The sequence below is a fragment of the Neolamprologus brichardi genome, chromosome 7, assembly GCF_056152115.1.
Source record: "Neolamprologus brichardi isolate AB-2024 chromosome 7, ASM5615211v1, whole genome shotgun sequence".
NCBI classification, from domain to species: domain Eukaryota; kingdom Metazoa; phylum Chordata; class Actinopteri; order Cichliformes; family Cichlidae; genus Neolamprologus; species Neolamprologus brichardi.
Window position 1 is genome coordinate 10,501,100 of NC_142110.1, and position 20,172 is coordinate 10,521,271.

Below are 20,172 nucleotides of genomic sequence, written 5' to 3' on the forward strand. Positions count from 1 at the left end.
GTTAATACATCAAAGAGAAAATGTAAATGCGAGAGAAGACACAGCAGCTTATATACATATAACCAGATAAATCTACAGTTAGTTGACAAATAAAAGGCCAGTGCAAAAGTTTGATTTTCAGTTTTTTTAGTTTTGCTAGATTGTATTTTGCGTTGCTGCAATTTTCCCACCAATTACTTTTTATGATTAAGAAAAGTACCACAGGTACATTAAGCTAAGCCAATCATAAACTATATTTTCTGATTCAACTGCCAAGAAATTGTTGAAATTATTGATGAGCCCTCATACCTCCACTAAATGAAAATCTGAATGTCTTCCACAAGGATATGTGGATCTGGATTATTTTATTTCATATTAATGTATTTTCTTAGAACATCAAGATTTTGCCCAAATTTTATATATGTTTGCATATCAAACAAAATTTCTAATTGACCCCATCTCACCTTACATTTGTGAATCATATTCCATATACTTAAGTTTTTGATGGTTTCTAATTCCTCAACGATGCTGTGTACACCAGGTGAGTGGCCTTCTTCTTTGAAATAATGAAATAATGCTCTCAGTTTTACTACGCCACTATGAACAAAGTATGCCAGGTTTCTCCTATGCAGTAGAAAAGATGTGCGACTTCATCAGGACATTCACTCAGTGTTGGTCTGATTCAATGAAGAACATTAACATGTAAAGCCCTTGTGATATGTATACGTATACTAAATACGAGTCCACAAAAAGGAAATAAAAAATAAAACATAAGGTAAGGTGTCACTACAATTATATTGCCTCAAAGTAGAGACGCAGTTTGCATCCTACTGAACTGCACTGCATTGTATAAGTCAGTGTCACTGGAATGTAGGCCACGGTACTCTCTTTGAACCACTGCAGCTCAGGATAAGGGATGGCAACTGGAGGTTGTTCCTGAAGGTTTAATTCTCTGTCAGTCCATCTGACACTCTTTATATTTTTCGGAGGGGTGTATGTGTCTGTGTGTAAGTGCCTGTGTATGTGTGTGTGTGTGTGTTTTCAGTGTCTTCTAGAGTCTGTCATGTTATTTTAAACCCTCTCATTCATGACTATGAGGGTAAAAGTGGAACTCATGCATGATATACTGACAAGCAATGTATGCTAACAGGGAATCCTAAAGCAAGCAATAATGCTAAAAAAAAAAAGAAGTCATATTTGTGGACAGGCTATATTACATTCTACAGAAATGTAGATACTATAAGTAAAGATTTGGAGGCTACAGTTTGGACACCATTTGACTGATTTAATCAAGTTGTGACTTTTATGTCTGCCACAGAAAATAGCAAAGTGTATATTACAGGTATTTTTCACAGATCCCATCTCTCTCTGAAAAAGAAGCAAAACAATTACATCTACAAATACAGAAGATCTTCTGATATCACAAATAGAAAGCAAACCACCTGACATGTGTACCCCTAATCTTCTTTATTCGCCACCAACTGACCCACACATGATGTGTGTGAGTGTATTTGTTTATGAGAGTATTACAAACAGTTATCTAGACCACACAGTACATTATGATTACCTGATGTAGCGCTTAAAATAACTGCTTTAGGTAACTTTCCTCTGGGAGTGACTACGTAGCACTGAAGGAAGAACTGGGCTGTTACACAGTTACTCAGGGATCAAGTAAAATTAAAAGAAGAATGTTTACATTTGAGATTACATCTCAAATTGAGCCCTCAGAATACACTGAGATTTCAGGTAATACAAAGCTTAATCCCTTTTGTCAGCTGGTCCTAAGACTTACTGATCAAATAACTATATACCGTTCAACTTCAAACCAAGACTGCATTCTAACCCCTAATCCAAAGTTGTTGTTTTTTTATCTGAAGCATCAAATAAACTCAGGACGAAGCTGGGAGATTCAAGTAGGGACACTATCTGCAGTGGCTCTTACTCACATCTATGATGTGTTCTCCCTGCTGAAGAGGAAGAAAGAAAGAAAGGTGGACTGGAGTTAAAACTCTGTGGTGTTGCTAGGTCAAAGACAGTTTTATGTACAATCCACATGAATCAGAAATTTGCGTTATCACAATGTATGCATGCATGAAAATGTCTTTAGTGACTATACTCTAGCCATAAAGAAAAGATGTTAACCATCCGATCAATGAGTCTGTATCCCTGCACAAGAGGTAGAGACAAAGCTGTATTTCCCCCTTAAGATGACAAATAGTATTAACAGCATACCTTCACGCAAAAAGGAGGACACAAGTCAAAGCAATAAAAAATGATTATGTCAAAATAAAATATTATCAAAATAAAAGATATTTTGTTTATGTCAAAATAAAATCTTGACATAATCTGTCTTACATATTTAAAACCCACACACATACTAACAGAGATTTGTCTTTCTTTTCATTCATGTTCTTTTCATTTTAATGTGGTTATTAATTTTATTTTACTTAATGAGTTGTGTTTTTCTCTTTCCCTCCTTAGTTTTCAATTGCATCATCCTTCAAGCTATGGCAGTATTGTCCACCTGACGTTCACACCAGAAAGAACATAATGAACTGAGTTGAGAAAAACAAAATGTGATAGTCCGAGCAAGACAGAGAGAGCAATAGAGAGATTTTGGAGAAAGTTCAGGTGGTACAGACTTTTTGAGCAGCACCAAAGCCAAAACGCCACTGAAACACTATCTATTTGAGCTTATAGGTTCATCAACAGACTCACTGTCACATCTTCACAGCTCAGCAACAGTTCTGGCAGTTGCATAGATTCAGTGGGCTTTTTTTTTTCTTCTTTAAACTTGACTTCCGCCTCTTTTCTCTTTCATTCTATCGACCCTGCCAATAACATCCAAGGCCCCAGGGTTGCTATGGTTTCCCTGGATTCTAGTGCAATGGTGATTGGCTGTTGAGGAAATTGTGGTAGACATGGAGCTGTGTGAATAGGGAGCTTACTGTGACCCTGACAGAATGCACTGTATTCATATTTACTTTGAGGACCTTGGTTAAACAGCCACTCGAAATAAAGCTCAATGGGCCTACTCACTGGCTGGTATGTGCTGAGTTCATGTTGTGGCAGATAGAGGAGAATGATGTGAAAAAGGAAAAAAAAAAATTTATAATGTTTTTTTACAAATCGCAAAAGCAGAGCTCTACAATTCATTGTTATGTGACACACAATGGAAGGAAGCAATTTACCAATTTTTTTATTTTTACAATTTAACAAAGCAATGGCATTTACAGTAAAAATGCAACATACAATACTATAATAAAGTACAGATGTTTTCTGTACTATCTTAATAACTAAGAAAACACACTGCAATATGTGCCAGCAAAAATGGGATGTATGAGACTCAAGAATATTAAATTGCAGACAATAGCTGAAAGAGGAAAACAAAGATACAGTCAAGAGTGGAATACAGCAACACACTGTAACCTGTGTTTCTAAAAGTTGGAACTCGGTAGTGCATAGGATGTGAATGTGCATACTACTATGTACTCCTGCTAAATTCTCCAAATTGCAAATTGTCATGGGAAATTGATAACAAAAAATCTCACTGTGCTTGTGCTGTGTGTTCTAAGTGTGTTATATCAGTACTGGATGTTGAATGCATTGAATCTAAACCATCTAAGACAGCGGTCTCCAACCTTTTTTGCGCCACGGACCGGTTTATGCCCGACAATAGTTTCACGGACCGGCCTTTAAGGTGTCGCGGATAAATACAACAAAATAAAACTGGTACCGGTACCGAAAAAAAAGAAGATTTATTCATAACACACGTGAAAAGACCCAGGAAAACAGAGTTAACGATAAAAACAATAACAAAATAACACTGAAAACCGATAAAAACCCTGAAAACCATACATTTCACACCTCAGCCTCAACTCTCGTGGCCCGGTACCAAACGACTCACGGACCAGTACCAGTCCGAGGCCCGGGGGTTGGGGACCGCTGATCTAAGATGTAGGATGAGGAATGTGTGAAAGTGACATGAGGCAGCACTCTAAATAAACTGAGGCACACCGATTTTGACTCACGCTGTAATAACACTAACTCTAAATATGTAAAATAGCAGTGGGACAAATTGCTGGTACTGCTCCTTGAAATATTATTTATTATTATTTATTATATTTATTTAAATATTAGTTATTTTTTGTGTATATAATGTGGGAATTATTAATTTATTTATTACTTACATTGTAAAGTAGCTCCTGACTCAAGGACCACTTTTTACGCATATTCCTCAGTAGATACCACAGTGAGTGGCGGGACACTGATAACCACAATAATCTCATTCACCTGTAAGCATAGTTACATGTAGCATAGCCCATATGGGTGCATCAGACATACAAAGATGGCTGCTAATTAGTAACCTACAAATAAATACTTGGCCAGTCTGTTAGTACATATATAACAAGTCATACTGTACATGTGAGGTAGCTGTATTGAAAATGCTAACAAGGAATCAACAAAACAAATGGTCATGATGTCCAGTTCAACTGATCAAATTAGATGAGGTGCCTTGGAGAAAGCCACCAGTTGCAATCAAAGTAGCCTATACACTCAGCCACTTTGTTAAGTACACCTTAACAAAGTAGTTCTCAGGGTGTACCTCCCTTTGCCTTCAGAAGTGGCTTAATTCTTTATAGCATAGATTCCACAGGGTGCTGAAAACATTCCTCAGAGAGTTTGCTCATTATTGACACAATAGAAACACAAAGTTGCTGCAGGTAGTCAGCTGCACATCCACAATACATTCAGACTGAGATCTGGTGACTGTGAGATTATCGGATCTTTGTGACAAGCTGGAAGCAGCCCTCAGAAGATGGGTGCATTGTGCTGATAAAGAAATGGAATTGGTCAGCAACAATACTTGTGTAGGCCGTAGCATCCAAAGTGTTTCATGAAAAGATGTCCTGCATCACCACCAGCCTGCACCACCTAGCACCACTGCCAGCCTGAAACATTGATATAATCTTTATGCTTTCAGGTTGTTTCCACCTATCATCCAGATGTTGCAGCAGAGATCATGACTGTTCAGACCCAACTGCAGTTTTCCAGTGTTCTGCCGTCCAATTTCACTTAGCCTGTGGGAATGGTAGCCTCAGTTTCCTGTTCTTAGCTGACAGGAGTGGCACCCGGCAGTCTTCTGTTGCTGTTGCTAATCTGCTTCAAACTGAATAAGCTGTGCATTCATAGATGCTCCTCTCCATACCTCGGTTGTAACAAGTGGTTATTTGAGTTGCTGCTGCCTTCCTATCAGCACAAAGCACTCTGACCATCCTTCTCTGAGTTTTTGCATCAACAAGGCATTTTTGCCCACATAACTCCTGCTCGCTGAATATTTCCTACTTTTGGATCAGTCTCTTTAAACCCTAGTTTAAAGAGACCCTAGTTTGTGCAGGAAAATCCCAGTAGGCCAGCAGTTTCTGAAATACTAAGACCAGCCCAGCTGGCATGAACAATAATGCCATATTAAATCATCTTTCTTCTCATCCTGATATTTAGCTTAAACTGAGCATATCTACATGACAAAGTTGCTGCCATGTGATTGGCTGATTAGAAGAGGACTTGAGCAGCTGTAATTAACAAAGTAGTTGTTGAGTATATACAGTGCACAGCTTAACAGTCGGCCTCTGTCAAGCTCAAATAATTGAGTTGTGAAAAAAAAACGGAGAAAAATACCCACCAACTTTTCATGAAGTTTAGAATTACCTGTAGAGACCAAAACCATGTATTTTTATTTGTACTAGGCCAGGGGTCTGCATGCAGTGATGCAACTTGACCTTAATATGAGCATTGTTATTAGTTATATTAGTTTTATTATTAGGATTATTATTATTATTAGTAGTAGTAGTAGTAGTTGTAGTGGCAACCCACCCTGAGCATCACTAGTGATATCAGAGAAAACTTATTTAAGTATGGATGTATGAAATAAACAGCACTTAAACTTGTAACACAGTAAAGAAAATTGTAAAAAATTGTATTCAAAAAAATACAGTAACTGAAACAAACGTTGTCCTGCTCAAAGGCTTTGACATTCTGTGTACAACCAAAACAGTAAGTGATGGATTTTTACACTAGTAATAGTAAATTATTAGAACTGGACACTAGAAAACATACTAAGGGAAAATGTAAACAAAGGTTTCCATCCACATTGTTACAAGTCAACCACAAGTAAAGGCGTTCAGGCAATCTGTGATTTGTTATAGTTTGATTCCGATTATTCACATAAACACATTCATAACATGCATGCTAAACTTGTTCAGAACAATTGTCAATCAGCACTGTGTATTACACACACATGCTTGAGTGCCTGTGTGTCTGTGGTTGGCCGGTGTGTGTTAGACCGAGGCCAATCATTCTGTAGAATGAAAGCCTGATAAACGACAATTATGTTCGCTGTGTAATTGAAAGACATAGAACCCCAATTTGTTTACACTGAAGTAAAAAAAAAATATCAATGAGAAGTGCGAGCACAGGTTTTATTCTGTATGTGGGATAATTATGTGTTCTTAAGAGAAGCATTTATCTTAATACACAGAAGATTACCCTCCAAATCACTCTCACAAATTCAAGCTATCAGCTTGGAAATAACCTGCTGACAAGCACGGGGGGCATAAATGTGTTTTTATTTCAACACTAATTCTCTGTTGTGTTTGAATTACGCAGACCATTAGGACTGGCAAATGTGCTGCAGGCCAGGGTGTGTGTGTGTGTGTGCGTGTGAGCATATTTGTGTATAAACGAGTATGTTGGAACAAGAGTGTTCAGTGGCGTGTCGGTGGTATTAATAGGAGGATGTGAAGATTCAGTTGTTTTGCCTTCTGCATGTGCTGTACATTCACTACCTTATCACTTCCAAACACTCTGGCGCTGCTCTGTCAACTCAAATGAGCTAATTGCTTTAGTCTTCCACTCTTACTTATTTTCATTTTGGCTCCCTCCCACTCTTTCTTTCTTCCCACACACAATGGCCGCTGACTCGCTTTAGATTCTCATTGTCCCTTGCTCTCTCTCTCCCTCTCTCGCTCGTACAGTTTCTTAATGCCTTTTTTTAATTTGGATTCTGTCTAAGAATTGCACCTTGTCCTAATTGCCTTTGCAGCTGAGTCATAGCCCTTCTCCAAGCTATTTTCTTTGAGTGACTCTCTTTCAGCACGGCTCACCTCTTTCAAATATATTCTCTGTTCATTTTTTTTAGCGACCTTTGCAATATGTTGATCAGAAAAAAAACTGTAGATCTATTAAGTTCTGCTTTTTATTCCTTGCCTTTTCTTGCTCTTCTCTTTCTCTCTCTCTCTCTCTCTCTTGCTGAATTTCCTCTGTAGTCTCTCAGAGAGTAAGGATGGATTATAGTGTGACAAAGAGCCATGGTGCAGTATAGGGGGATTTGGGAACGCCAAGCTCTCTGTCATCTCAGGACTCACTCATATGCCTCTGCACTCCATTATTGTCCCACTGACGCATCTGTCTTAACAGAGAGGAGGGAGAGAGTGAGAATTAAGTGAGGGATGATATATGTGTGTATGTGGGTGGCTGGGCACTAGCCTTAATTGACAGGACAGTCCTAGTATTCTTGAGTTTTTTGGACAGTCTAGATGGAAACTTTGCAAAAAAACAAAACAAAAAAAAGTGGTCTCTTGGACTTTTCCATAGCATAACACCTTTATATTAAGTGACATGAGGTTTAAATGAAGGGAAATGGAGCAAAGTGTGACTACTGTTTAAGTATGCACCATTCTAGTCATAATCTGAGGTAAATGTCTCTGCTTGCACAGTGATGACTAAATCACATTAACCACATTACTGCTGGCTACAGCATAGACCTCTCTTTACTAATAGCATGCTGCACAGCTAGTCTGAGGTTGAAACAACGATGAGATCATTTGTCTTAATGAATTACACAAATGATCATGCATGACTTTCATGTGTATGGTTGATTATTATGATTATTAATACTGGATTTCACAGAAACTGAGTACATAGTGTGCTCCTGTTTGCCTGTATGCTGCATTCACCTCATTGTTTCTATCAACAGTCAGTTAATCAGTTTAGAAAGCAGTATATCTTCAGGAATCGGGTAATCTGATAAACGTTATATATTTGAGAGAAGACCGATTTCTTTTTCAATCTTGTGTGCATGTGACACCTGGAGTGCATAGTGCAATGATTTAATGCAGTAAGCAGTGGCAGAGGGACTGAACCAGACACGCAGGGTGGTCTGAAAAGAAGATCCCAGCACATAGTATTGTGTGTCTGTTTTGGAGTAGGGGTTGGTGGGTTGGGTTTGGGAAGCTTTCTTACAAGCAGGTTAGGATTCCCAGGAGCATCAATCCTGCTGCAAACTGCTTTGATCAGTTTGTAGTCTAAATCCAATTTAAGAGTTTGCCCCAAGCAAGAGTGTGTATGTGTGCAATTTTGTTTATAAAGTGTAAACTGGTGCTTGGCCCATGGCAGGCAGCGTCTGCGGGCTACAGCTGCAGAGCATGTGCATATAGACATATGTATGTGTGTATGCATGCATGTATGCATGTGCTCTTTGGAGGCTGTGCTGTGGGTAATCAAGCATCATTAATATTCCAAGTTGCCACATTCAGGAAATAAGGACCAGCGCATGAAACACAGCCACCCCTTTGTAACCACTTCTATCTGTCCCACTCAAAGACACACACATGCACACATCCATAAAGCTAATACACACTAACACATCGCCCACTTTTTCTGAATACGTTACTATGTTCAATATTTATTGTTCTAAAACTGCAGCTGCTCTGATTAGCATTTCACCCTAGTAAAAAAAAATAAAATAAAACAGTATAAAATATTCAGCTTGTGGAAGTAAGAGTCATGGGAGCCCTGAGAGTGTTTATTCATGTTGCACCCTGGGAAAGCACACAGGAGCATGTTGGAGAGAACACTTTACAGAGCACAGCAGAGCTCATCAGCTGAATATATTACTCTGCTCCTGAAGGCAACGCTGTTCACTCTGGACTCCAGCAGAGTGAACACTGCTGATCAGCAGGACACACACACTCAGACACACTGATTCTGTCTCCCATTTCACACCCACCCACACCTCAGCCTCATCTCCCCCGAGCTGCCCTTTCTTCCATCTCGTTCCTCAGCCCATAATGGGGAGGAGGAGAGGATGTTAATAGGCAAGAAAAGGTCAAGGACAGCCACTGATATCCTGCTTAAGACACAACACCGTTGTTAACACGAATGAAGCACTAGAAAGATTTTGTAAGGTGCAGGCACACGAAGAGACCTTGATGGATACATGGTTAGCAGTGTTCGGGATAGCATGTTTCAAGTCATTACGTATCGCTGTAATGATATCACATTAGACTTGCCTGTAAAACAAAAAAAAGAACTTGTTCCTCTTGCTAATTTCGGAAACTGAATTAAAATGACTCAAACAATAATGTCACTTGTGTTTCATAAGTCACCTTGAGTGACTGTGTGTCACACACGATGAGCAACAAGATTCAGTTCAATAGAGCCCAACCTAGCGGCAGTGAGAAAGATATTTTGCTTTCTTTTAAGATAATGCCACTTCCTTTCAACTCCAACATGCAGTCACTGAATATCTGAACATCAGGGTCAGAGACAGAGATCCTGAACCCTTCGTCTTTAATAAAGACTTTACATGAACTATAAATCAACAGCATTTTGCTCGTGGCTCTTCAGCCTGGGCATGTGGGCGGACTTCTTCTCATGAACTTCTTCTTAGATATAATGGGGTAATGTGGAGAAATAATAAAAACATGAAATAATCTGATTCATTTAGTGAGTATTTTTAGGTGTATTTGATCTGTTAAAAATCACTTTACACAACACTGAAATATGTTTCTTGCCTTAAGTCTTTTGAAATGATGCTAGAAAGGCAAAAGTCTCTGTTGTTACTACAACGAAAGGCTTTGTGTAAAACACACGTTAGACTGGTTTTCATCAACTTTGTAGTCTGGTTTTGTAGTTTCATTTATCAAAAAGGATAAAAGGAAATGTGTGACTGTGTGTGTGTGTATGTGTGAGTCTTATTATTTTTTACAGGAAATTATATGACAGTGCTTCCCTAGCAGTGATGTGGAGAAATGCAACAAATAGTGTAATACACTGCTTTCTAAAAAGTAAAAATAAAAAAAAATAAATTCTGGAAAAAAAACAACAACTAAAAAGACTAATGACTAATATATGTAAAATATGCTGCAACTGCAGTACTGATGATTAGCCGCCTTAAGTGTATCTGGAGCTTGAGCGGTTGAAAATGGCACAGAGAAGTGACAGTGGCTCTTTAGAGAAAGTGCTGATACATGTCAGAGCTTCCTGATTCATTAATCAAAGCACACACCTAACTTATTAAAGCCAGCAAAGACTATCTGTCATTTTTCTCTTTTCCGCTGTGCTTTTATCCTTGATTGTCCGGCCGATCATGTAAAGCGAAAGAAGAGGAGAGAGAGAGGGAGAAACCTCGCTAACAAGGCTCATGTATCTCAATCACCTCAAACAATATCAGTTCCAGCTAAAATATGCAAAGCAACACTCCTCACAATAGCAATGCCAGGGGGCACAGTGGCTGGCATTTCCTGACAAATAGACTTAATTTAGATGTAACCCTGTTTTTGTGTTATTAATTCTCCTTTCACCTATTTACACATATACGTGCACACAAGCAAATCCAGCCTCTATTTTTCATTCATTCCCTTTGTCTTTTTGCAAGTGATAAGGTTTGAGCTCTGACTGATAGGCGACTGCATCCTCTCCCCCCCTTTTCCCTTTTCAACCTCTCATGGTCTCACCATTTCGGAGCTTCCCCTCTGCTCTCATTCTGCCCATCAGCATTATAAAGCTCCATACTATCATACCATTCATGCACATACACAGAAACGGTAAGGAAGAAATTATGAGGATGGGAGAGCGGGCGAAAGAAAGCCTTGAGTTTTAGCTGACACAGTGTCTCTAAGCAACTCTAACTGATTTTCTTTTAACTGTCCGGTTAATAATACAGATTCAACTGCTGACAGAACAAGTGATGACTCTTCCAATGCGTTATTTTATTTTCTCTCCCTTAGTCACTTCTAAGTGTTAAACAATAGCCATATATTAAACTGACAAACGACTGCTGTGACCGTTGGATGGCTTTAGACCAAAAGATGGTAAAGTGGGACTAATCTTTACATCAAATAACCCCATGATTGTCACTCTTTGTAGCCTCGTTACACAGAGTATTTTTTTAAGTAGTCATTTTCTAGATGGGCTAAACTAGTATACAGTACCTGTCAAGAGCTGCAATATTAACCTGGAATCTACACAAAATGCAAAAATAAGAGATGCAGACTCTTCGTGGCTGCTCAAAATTATGCAAAATTACATGAATTTAAAAGTTTACATATTGTTTTCATTATCATTCAGTTTTAATTGGATTTTATGAAAGTATTACTCTCTCAAGGTGTTTTAGCCTGTTAGTTTATTTGTATGCAGTTTGTCCTGTGAAATAACAATAACAGTCCCAAAGACTTCAAGGTCTGTTGTTGCACTGCTACACTCACAGGTGACAAACACTGGAAAATGAATGCATGGCAAACATGGCGCCGTATGTAGGGCGAGATCATAAAGTTGGCTTTCTGGTTTTAAAATCCAAAAACTAAACCTCATTCAAATTTGGCTCATAACGGCTTTCAGATATAAGCCACACAGTTTCTCAGTGGGTTCTCAAATCTTTTCTTTGGCAAAAATGATATATTGAATGTTTTTCTGCAGTTGCTGTTGTGTTGCTTTTAATTCTTATAGCATTTATATTAATGATAAATAGCAACCTGGATGCTGCCATTTTTTAAAGGTCAGAAGCAAAAGACAAGAAAACAAAAACAAAAGCTAAAAACAAAGAAAACGGTCAAGAAGCAGCTGTTACCAAGGCCCACTTTTAGAAAGTGTTAGTAGTACAGAATTCCTCTCATATGCTGCACAGTTTTTGTTGGATAAATAAATTTATTTGGTGTCTTGTATATCTGACAGCTTTGTTTGGCTTAGCTCTTGTGTAATAGCGCTCTTCAACTACACACTGAACAGCGAACATCAAGTGTTTACTCTCGGGCTTCTTCTCACTCTGATTTCCAAGTGACTTGACTTGTTGATGGTACGCAGCAAACAGCTCCAGCCACGGTGGAACCCGCCTACACGCGAAACAGAGCTGTTGTGTGTTACATCTTCAGGTGCAAGGGGGAGGGAGAGGGAGACGAAGGGAGAGAGCGAGAGTTTGGAGAATCGTGTGACTGTGTGTATCGTGATGACTGCTGCTGTGCATGCCGTCACTCCAAGTTCAGACTTGTGCTGCTGTTTTTCTGCTGCACTGCAGAGGCCTGCGTTGCCTCTTGCTCACAACTTTAGACTGGTTTCCCCGGCAACCAGGGTGTCTGCACATAGAGAGCAACCATCTTCCCCAGATGAGAGCTTTTGTCAGTACAGTCACGCTCACTAGGACAGAGAGAGAGAGAGAGAGGGAGGAAAGGAGAGAGAGAGGGAGACAGAGAGTGATGAGAGAGCACATGGTAACGCTTACCCATATATCACTTATATGTCTGGGTGAGACCTAAATTGCTGTTTGTCCAACCAAGTACTCAAACCTTTTCAAGTTATTGCAGCATAATATCTCTCACTTTTTCTCTCTCACACAAACATCCTCCACAAGTTTCGCTGGGACATTTTGCTTCTTCTAGGTACCAGGGAAGTGAATGTCAAGTTTACAGGGTAAAATAACCTAAGATGAATAAAAATACCTGAACTAGTCTACGTTTTATTCCAACAGTGCCAGTGCATCTAAAACCTGAAACTTTTTAGGCACTTGAAGAAAATAAAAAATGTCACATGTGTTGAAAAACAGTACAACGTTATAATGATTAGGTTTAACATGTCTTTTCCAAAAGTAAACTAGCTGATGGCAGTGTTGATTTTGACATGAGATTTTGATATAGTTTTAGTCAGTTTAGGCAGTCACTTGGTGTTGGCTCTGTCTGTGGTACAGTATCACTTCCTGTATCATTTCCTGTTTACAGTACCTACCTGATCATTGTATAATATGTTTTACTCCTCGACTCTCTATTTTAGCAATAATGATAGTTGTAATCTTTAATTCAATTCAATTTTATTTATACAGCACCAAATCACATCAACAGTCGCCTCAAGGCACATATTGTAAGGTAGACCCTACGATAATACATACAAAGTAAAACCAAACATTCATATGACCCCCTATGAGCAAGCACTTTTGCAACAGTGGAGAGGAAAAACTCCCTTTTAACAGGAAGAAACCTCCGGCAGAACCAGGCTCAGGAAGGGCAGGCTATCTGCCGCAACCTGTTTACAGCTCTGGAGGCCAGGATCACTGAATTGGAGACCTCGCTCTGCACCCTTAAAACCAATAAGTAGCCAGGCCCCTGTAGTTGGTGTGGCCGATGGTAACGTAGCCACCGTTAGCAGTTGTTGGGGTTTTCTCATTATTATTGTAGATCTTTACCTTACAATAGGAAGTGCATTCAAGCAACTCTTGTAAATTTGTCGCTACATCCTCCTGAGAACCAGCCTATTCATTTATGTCCTTTATAATAGACATTTGTTTTGGTCTATATCTTTTGACTTCCATTGTGCTACCCTAATAAGTCCTGATGAGTCCTAAATAGAGGACACCCTGGGCTTTCCATTGATATCTCGTGTGTGGGGTGGCCTCTTTTAGCTCCAAAGAGGCAGCAAATCACAAAAAAAAAATTCAGTGGGAGGATTCTTTTTGCCTCGGTTCTCAGGAGGATTGAAAATTGAATTGAATCTAAATTCTTTTCATTTTAGTCTAGCTTTACTTCACTAAAGATCATAAGATTATAGTTGACTAAATCTAAGGTTGATAAATCTAAAGTTGATAAATCTATAAAGTGTAAAAGTTTGTCATGTTTATACCAGTGAGTAAAAAAAAAAACGCTATACAGTTTCTTGAGGCAGGTCACATATGCATGTCTAACCTTACTGCACAAGGAGATTATTCCTCAGTGTATCACTCGTCCCACCTTTTTAAAGAACTTAATTAGATTGGATCTTGTTTTTCTTATTTTCATCTAATTTTTATTTGTTGATGACAGTGTCAATACATTGATGTAATTGTTAATATAAACTATGAAGTAAATTAGTAGTAAAGGAAATTACAGTAGAAGAGGAAGAAACTTGGTGTTCGGTGTTATAGGGAACATGGAAAGGCCAGGGATTTAGCCACTAACCCTCCAACTAGTTGACATCCAGCTTTACCCTCTGAGCCACAGCTTCAGAGGCTTGTACCTCAGATCCTGGAAGAATCATCTGTCTTACACCCTTCTTGTGTGGAGTTTGTATGTTCTTTCTGTGCCGTTGTGTGTAGCCAGTTACTCAGTCCCGCAATCCAAAGGCATTGTATGTTACGCTATGTTATATGTGAATTCAAGCTAGGTACAATACATAAATGTATACATTAACAGGTGTAAAAATCTGAACCTGAGTTGTAAATAAACACCTTTCAGCTCACTAAGACCAGAAAAGCATTATAGAAATGTCAGTAAATAAAAAGTACTGAAGTCCCCGTGGTAAACTTCACTGTAATTAGAAAAAATAAATCTTAACAAACGATAGAAGTATTACTCAAGATAAAATTTCTTTTTCAAAGAAAAATATATTAAACAAGCCTCAAACAGGGACATCTTGTATAATAAAGTCATGTGGAAAAGTCAAAATTAAGTCGGCAGATGTATATAGATATGTTATTCCTGGTCAGTACTCCAAAGTGCTCAGCACTCAATTACATGCGCAAACAGAACGGTTACATGTGTTGTTTGTGTGTTGCAAGCCTTGACTCTTCTGTAGTTCCACAGTTGCATTCAAACTTCATTATAGTTCTTTATTCCTTTTAGAGACTAAAAGTACAATCTACCATTTTAAAATGGTGAAATCTTCTGTGCTATACTTTATGGATGAACCCCATGAACCTCAAAAAAGAAAAGATAATGTTCTGGCAGAAACTTATCAGGGCATTTTATTTATTTATTTATTTATTTTCTACAGAATCTGTATTTATCTGTTTGTTGCTTTGTTGTTAGTCTTATTTATTTATTTTTACCGTGGATTCAAACAGCAAAATCCTATTTCTGCTGTTGCAATAATTCTTTCCTCACCTGGGCCACAACATTTACTTTCAGGTTGTCCCTGTAGTTGAGGACCTTATAATGATCGTTCTCTGCGGAACAGAGCATACTGAAGGTCTGACCCTTCAGCCCCAAGTGGCAGGCTTACTAGCTTCATGGAAAAAAAATGTCAGGGTCATTCTCAGGCATATGGTACAGTCTCTTGTCTAATTTTTCTCTGCTATGGCAGCAATAACTGTGCAGCATTTAGAGAAAAATTCAGACTTTGTGTATTAATTACCACAAGTACAGTATTCATTTCCACACTTTGCTTCTTCAGTGTCACTATTAACTTATTGGGCTGAGCTACTTGAACTGATGTTTGATAACAGTTTGACAACTACACAGTATTTTCCTCTTTTAACAGCTTAACAATATATATGAAATTTCATAAACTACATTAATCACATTTAATGCTGAAGAAAGACAAATATTGGTGCTGGAATCCTGAAATTAGTGTGTGTGAATATTCTGTATCTGTGACTAATCAGATATTTGCAAAGTGTTTGTCTTTGATATTGACTTTCATTATTTATTTTTGTCACTTCTTTTCAGGTTATCTGTTTTAACTCTGTCTGTATCAAGTTACTGAATCTGCAGTCTGATGCGACAAATATGAATGTGCTTACTATTATCACTTGCCAAGTTCAGTATAACTTTTCAAAAGATATTATTTATATTTTTGATTACTTGTTGACGGTATTTTATCAAACGTTCTGATAGAAATCTGCTTATATTCGCTCCTTTTCTTTCTCTGGGTTTGGGTTTATTGAAACAATACACCTATGTTGACCAAAACAAAACCTGTACCGGCATTTCTCAGAAGATTAGAAAACATTTTCATTTCCAAACTTTCTACCCTCATTGTCTCACTTTTCATGTTCATTTCTCTCTCATGTCTATTTGTCTGGATGCATGACTCATCAGACTCTAAGGCACAGCTGCAATTTAGCTTTTCTGTTTCATTCAAAACATCCTCACTCTCTGTTCTTCCACCCACTCTCAAGTTCTATTTCTCAGTAGTCCGGCCTCATCTGACCTCCACTCTAATGAATAATAATAAGTGTTCCTCTCCTTGCATTGGTCACTAAGATCCAGTCAGGGGTCATTTAAGAAAGACAGGACAGCTTGCTGTCTTTTTCATACAGTAGTGATATAACTATTAAAAGACCACTGTGGAAACAAGGACCCGGTGGCTGTATTTTGAATATATTATACTTGGTCTTTTGGTGGACTAATAGTGCGTTGATGTTTGTAGCCTCGCTATTGCGACCGTTCACACGCTCATAACTCTTCATTACCGCTAATAAGGACATGAGAACTTCTGAAACAGAGACATGCACAGGCACACCTCCAACGACGGTGGCTTGTTTTTGTTATTACTTTGTGATTTGTGTGTGTGTGTGTGTGTGTGTGTGTGTGTGTGTGTGTAGGGGGCAAGTCTTCAGTCTCAGAGGAGCTTCACTGTTGTGATGAACTGTCTGAACTCTTAACTCGACTAAAATGTTTCTCCTGCCACAGGCAATGGTTTTGTCATGTCAAAAATAACAAGGTTAAGCACTGGCTCACATAAATGTATAAATCCTGAAGAATCTAAAATATCCTCTGTTATCTGATCCATGAATACAATCTAGGCCACATTTTCTTCTTTAGCTCAGATAGGCATTATCTTGAATGGTGTCACAGAAACTAGTGGACACGATTAGACAGATAAAAATCCTTTCTCGGACATGACCTCTGTCAATGACACACACACACGCACACCTACACAAGCCGATATATACACAGTGAGACACCATCTCAAACACAAACATCTCCTCAACCACAAACACTAAAGGTTGTGGACAGTGTTTACAATGTATGAGGCACTTCTGGTGCACGCCAATGCACACAAGCTACCAGACAGAGTGAAGGACATATAGATTCATTCTCTATTCAGGTTTGCAGCCAGAGTATCCTGGGGCCTTTTTTATCACTTCTTAGTCTATATGATTAATCTCATGCTGCATGCACCAGTTCAAACCACTGGTGTCGACATCTTTTCACATCTTCAATACCTGAATACATTTTATTGCTTTTATTTGTAAAAAAAAAAAAAAAAAATTCTGTTTCAGAAAATAAACACTGTTTTATGTGCAGTGTGTTTCCACTAAAAAAAAAGGTGAGGAAATATTATGTCCTTGTGATGTACTTTGAACTTCAAATATGAAATAAAATCTTACCGTGGCTACCTTTTTAAAGTAAGGATGGCATTTTGGTGTTCTCTCTTTGAGCTGTGTCAAATATACGAGGATGTGTTTTAGAGCTGTCACTCTGAAGTTGTGAGAGATCTAAAACAGTGCACTAAGGCAGGATAAAAAGAGGCACTTACACTTGCAGTTGTTGACATACTTAAAAGACCTTCTAAAAACGGTTATGGGATAGGCTATTTGACAATAATGCTTTGAGCCGGTTGGAAGAAGCCCCGGCAGTGTGCAGTTGAACCGCTCTGGATCCTCTCCTGTTGTTATGCTTATCATCCTTTCTACTTTACACAATGGCATAATCTGGTGCCTCTCTGTGTTCAGTGGATACCTAGATAAAGTCACTGAGCACTATATGGAGAGATATATTGAAGTACTACTTCCAGCTATTCCCTCAATCAAATGGGGCTTGTTATCCCAGATACTCCCCTATGTTTAAATTGGCAGACCTTTTTTTTCACATGATATAGCGTGACTTCCTCACACTTCAGCACATTTTAAATACATAATCAGCCAATAGTCTGGCAGTAACACAATACATGAGGTATGTAAACATGGTCAAGACAGCCCGGTAATTTCACACTAAGCATCAGAATGGGGAAGAAAGATTATCTAAAGGACTTTGAATGTGGCATTGTTTGTGAGACACTAGTCTATTTCAGAAACTGCTCATCTACATGGATTTTCTTGCACAACTAAACTCTGTAAACTAAGATAATGGTATAAAAAAGAGCAAATATCCACCGACTGGCAGTTCTGTGGGTTTTGATGTCAGAGAAGAATGTCCAGACTTCTTCAACATGATAGGCAGGGAACAGCAACTCAAATAATCAGTCTTTACATCCAAGGTATGCAGAAGAGCATCTCTGAATGCATGACATATTGAACTTTGAAGCAGATGGGGTACAGCAGCAGAAGGGCACACCAGTGCCACTGCTGTAAGCGAAGATCAGGAAACTAAGGCTGCCTTTTGCAGAGGCTCACCAAAAAGCAGACAGAAGATGCATACTGTGTCCATCCCTTTATGACCACGGTGTACCCATCTTCCAGGACATTAACAACTGTTCTCTGCTGCTAACGTGACATCAAGTCTTTCCATGTAAGTAAAGAGAATATGCTAACACAAAGGTAGCAAAGAATCCAGCCAAAAAACCTACTCCTGAGAATCACTGTTGCACTAACATTTTTCTGTGAAGTGCTCTTAGGGACTGAATTTTGTCAACTTTGCTGAAAGCTTTGTGTTAAACACCAACACAAAGTTTTTCTTTGTGCCTTCAAATTACGATAGGTGGTTGTGTGGATAGAGGCTCAGATCTATATAGCTAAATGCTAATTGTCTGACAGTGCATCTCAGGCCATCTTGTGGATTAAAGGAAAAGTAATGTAATGGAGTAAATATGTAACTTGTACTGTATTGTTTTGTATTACAACAACAAATACTGTATGTAATACACCTCTTTTTGGAGCAGCACACTCAGTACTGGTGGTATAGAGCAGTGGTCCCCAAACTTTTTTGCACCACGGACCGGTTTATGTCTGACAATATTTTTTATGGACCGGCCTTTAAGGTGTCGCGGGTAAATACAACAAAATAAAACCAGTACCGGTACCAAAAAGAAGAAGATTTATTCATAACACACGGGGAAAGGCCCAGTTAACAATAAAAGATCCACATGTGGTCAACTACACCCCACATGTGCAAACCAGATCACTGTTACTGTGCATTTGTTGCAGTCAACCCCCCATAAACTTCCAAATGACACTGACCCAAGCAATGGCAGAGGTGATTTAAATTTCATTCTAGCAAACAGTTCTGGTTGGTGCTGCACTTTTGAAAATGTGAAGTTAAATATTATGTTTTTACTTGAAATTATCCTTAAGGGTACTTAACATGAATACAGAATGTATCCTCTGCCCTTTCTCTGTTTTTTTAACGCCCGCATAACCATCTACTCCTCTGCCTTTCTGTGTTTAAAGGTCATATTTGTTTTGTTTATTGTGTGAAATTGTTTGGAGTCCACTTGCTCAATTTGACAGAAGGCTGAGGCAGAAATACACAAAACACAATTTCAGGCAAATGGTCTAAAGGGTGCAGGCTGGTCAGAGGAGAGAAGTGGACCAATGTGAGTCCTCACGTATGAATATGATAAACATAAATAACATACACAAATGTTAACATATTAAAAAAAATAAAGCTTGAAGGTCAGATTTTTTCTTTTTTGGAGTTTAGCTGCATTTTGGCAGCTGCCTCAAGTGAAACAGCAACATAAGAAACTGTAGTCTTACAATGTCTGAATCGTATTTGATATGAATAGATATATCGCTTGCATTCTTGTACAAAATCATTCAAATGGCTCTACCTTTCTAAGACCATGCTGACAGGGTGCTAGTGTTTCTAGGGTCTTTTTTATATTCACATAGTAAGCTATTACAGTGTTGTGCAAAAGCTGTATTTTTTGCTAGAAAAATGTTAAATAGGCATGATGATTTATTGAAACATCTGCAAATACTCCAAAACGGTCATTTAGCTTTCTTTTTTCTTTTCTTTTTTTCTTTTTCATTTCTTCTACATTACGTGTTTTGTATCATTATTCTTCTCATTAACCCATCTGTACATGAGCTTCAGGCCACAAACTGATGACATTCTCCTTCAGGACTTAATGGTATGGAGCAGAAGTCACCAATTTCCGAAATAGCAGAGCAGAACCCAGACCATCACACTACCCTCACCATGTTTGACTGCTGACTTGTTGCTCCTT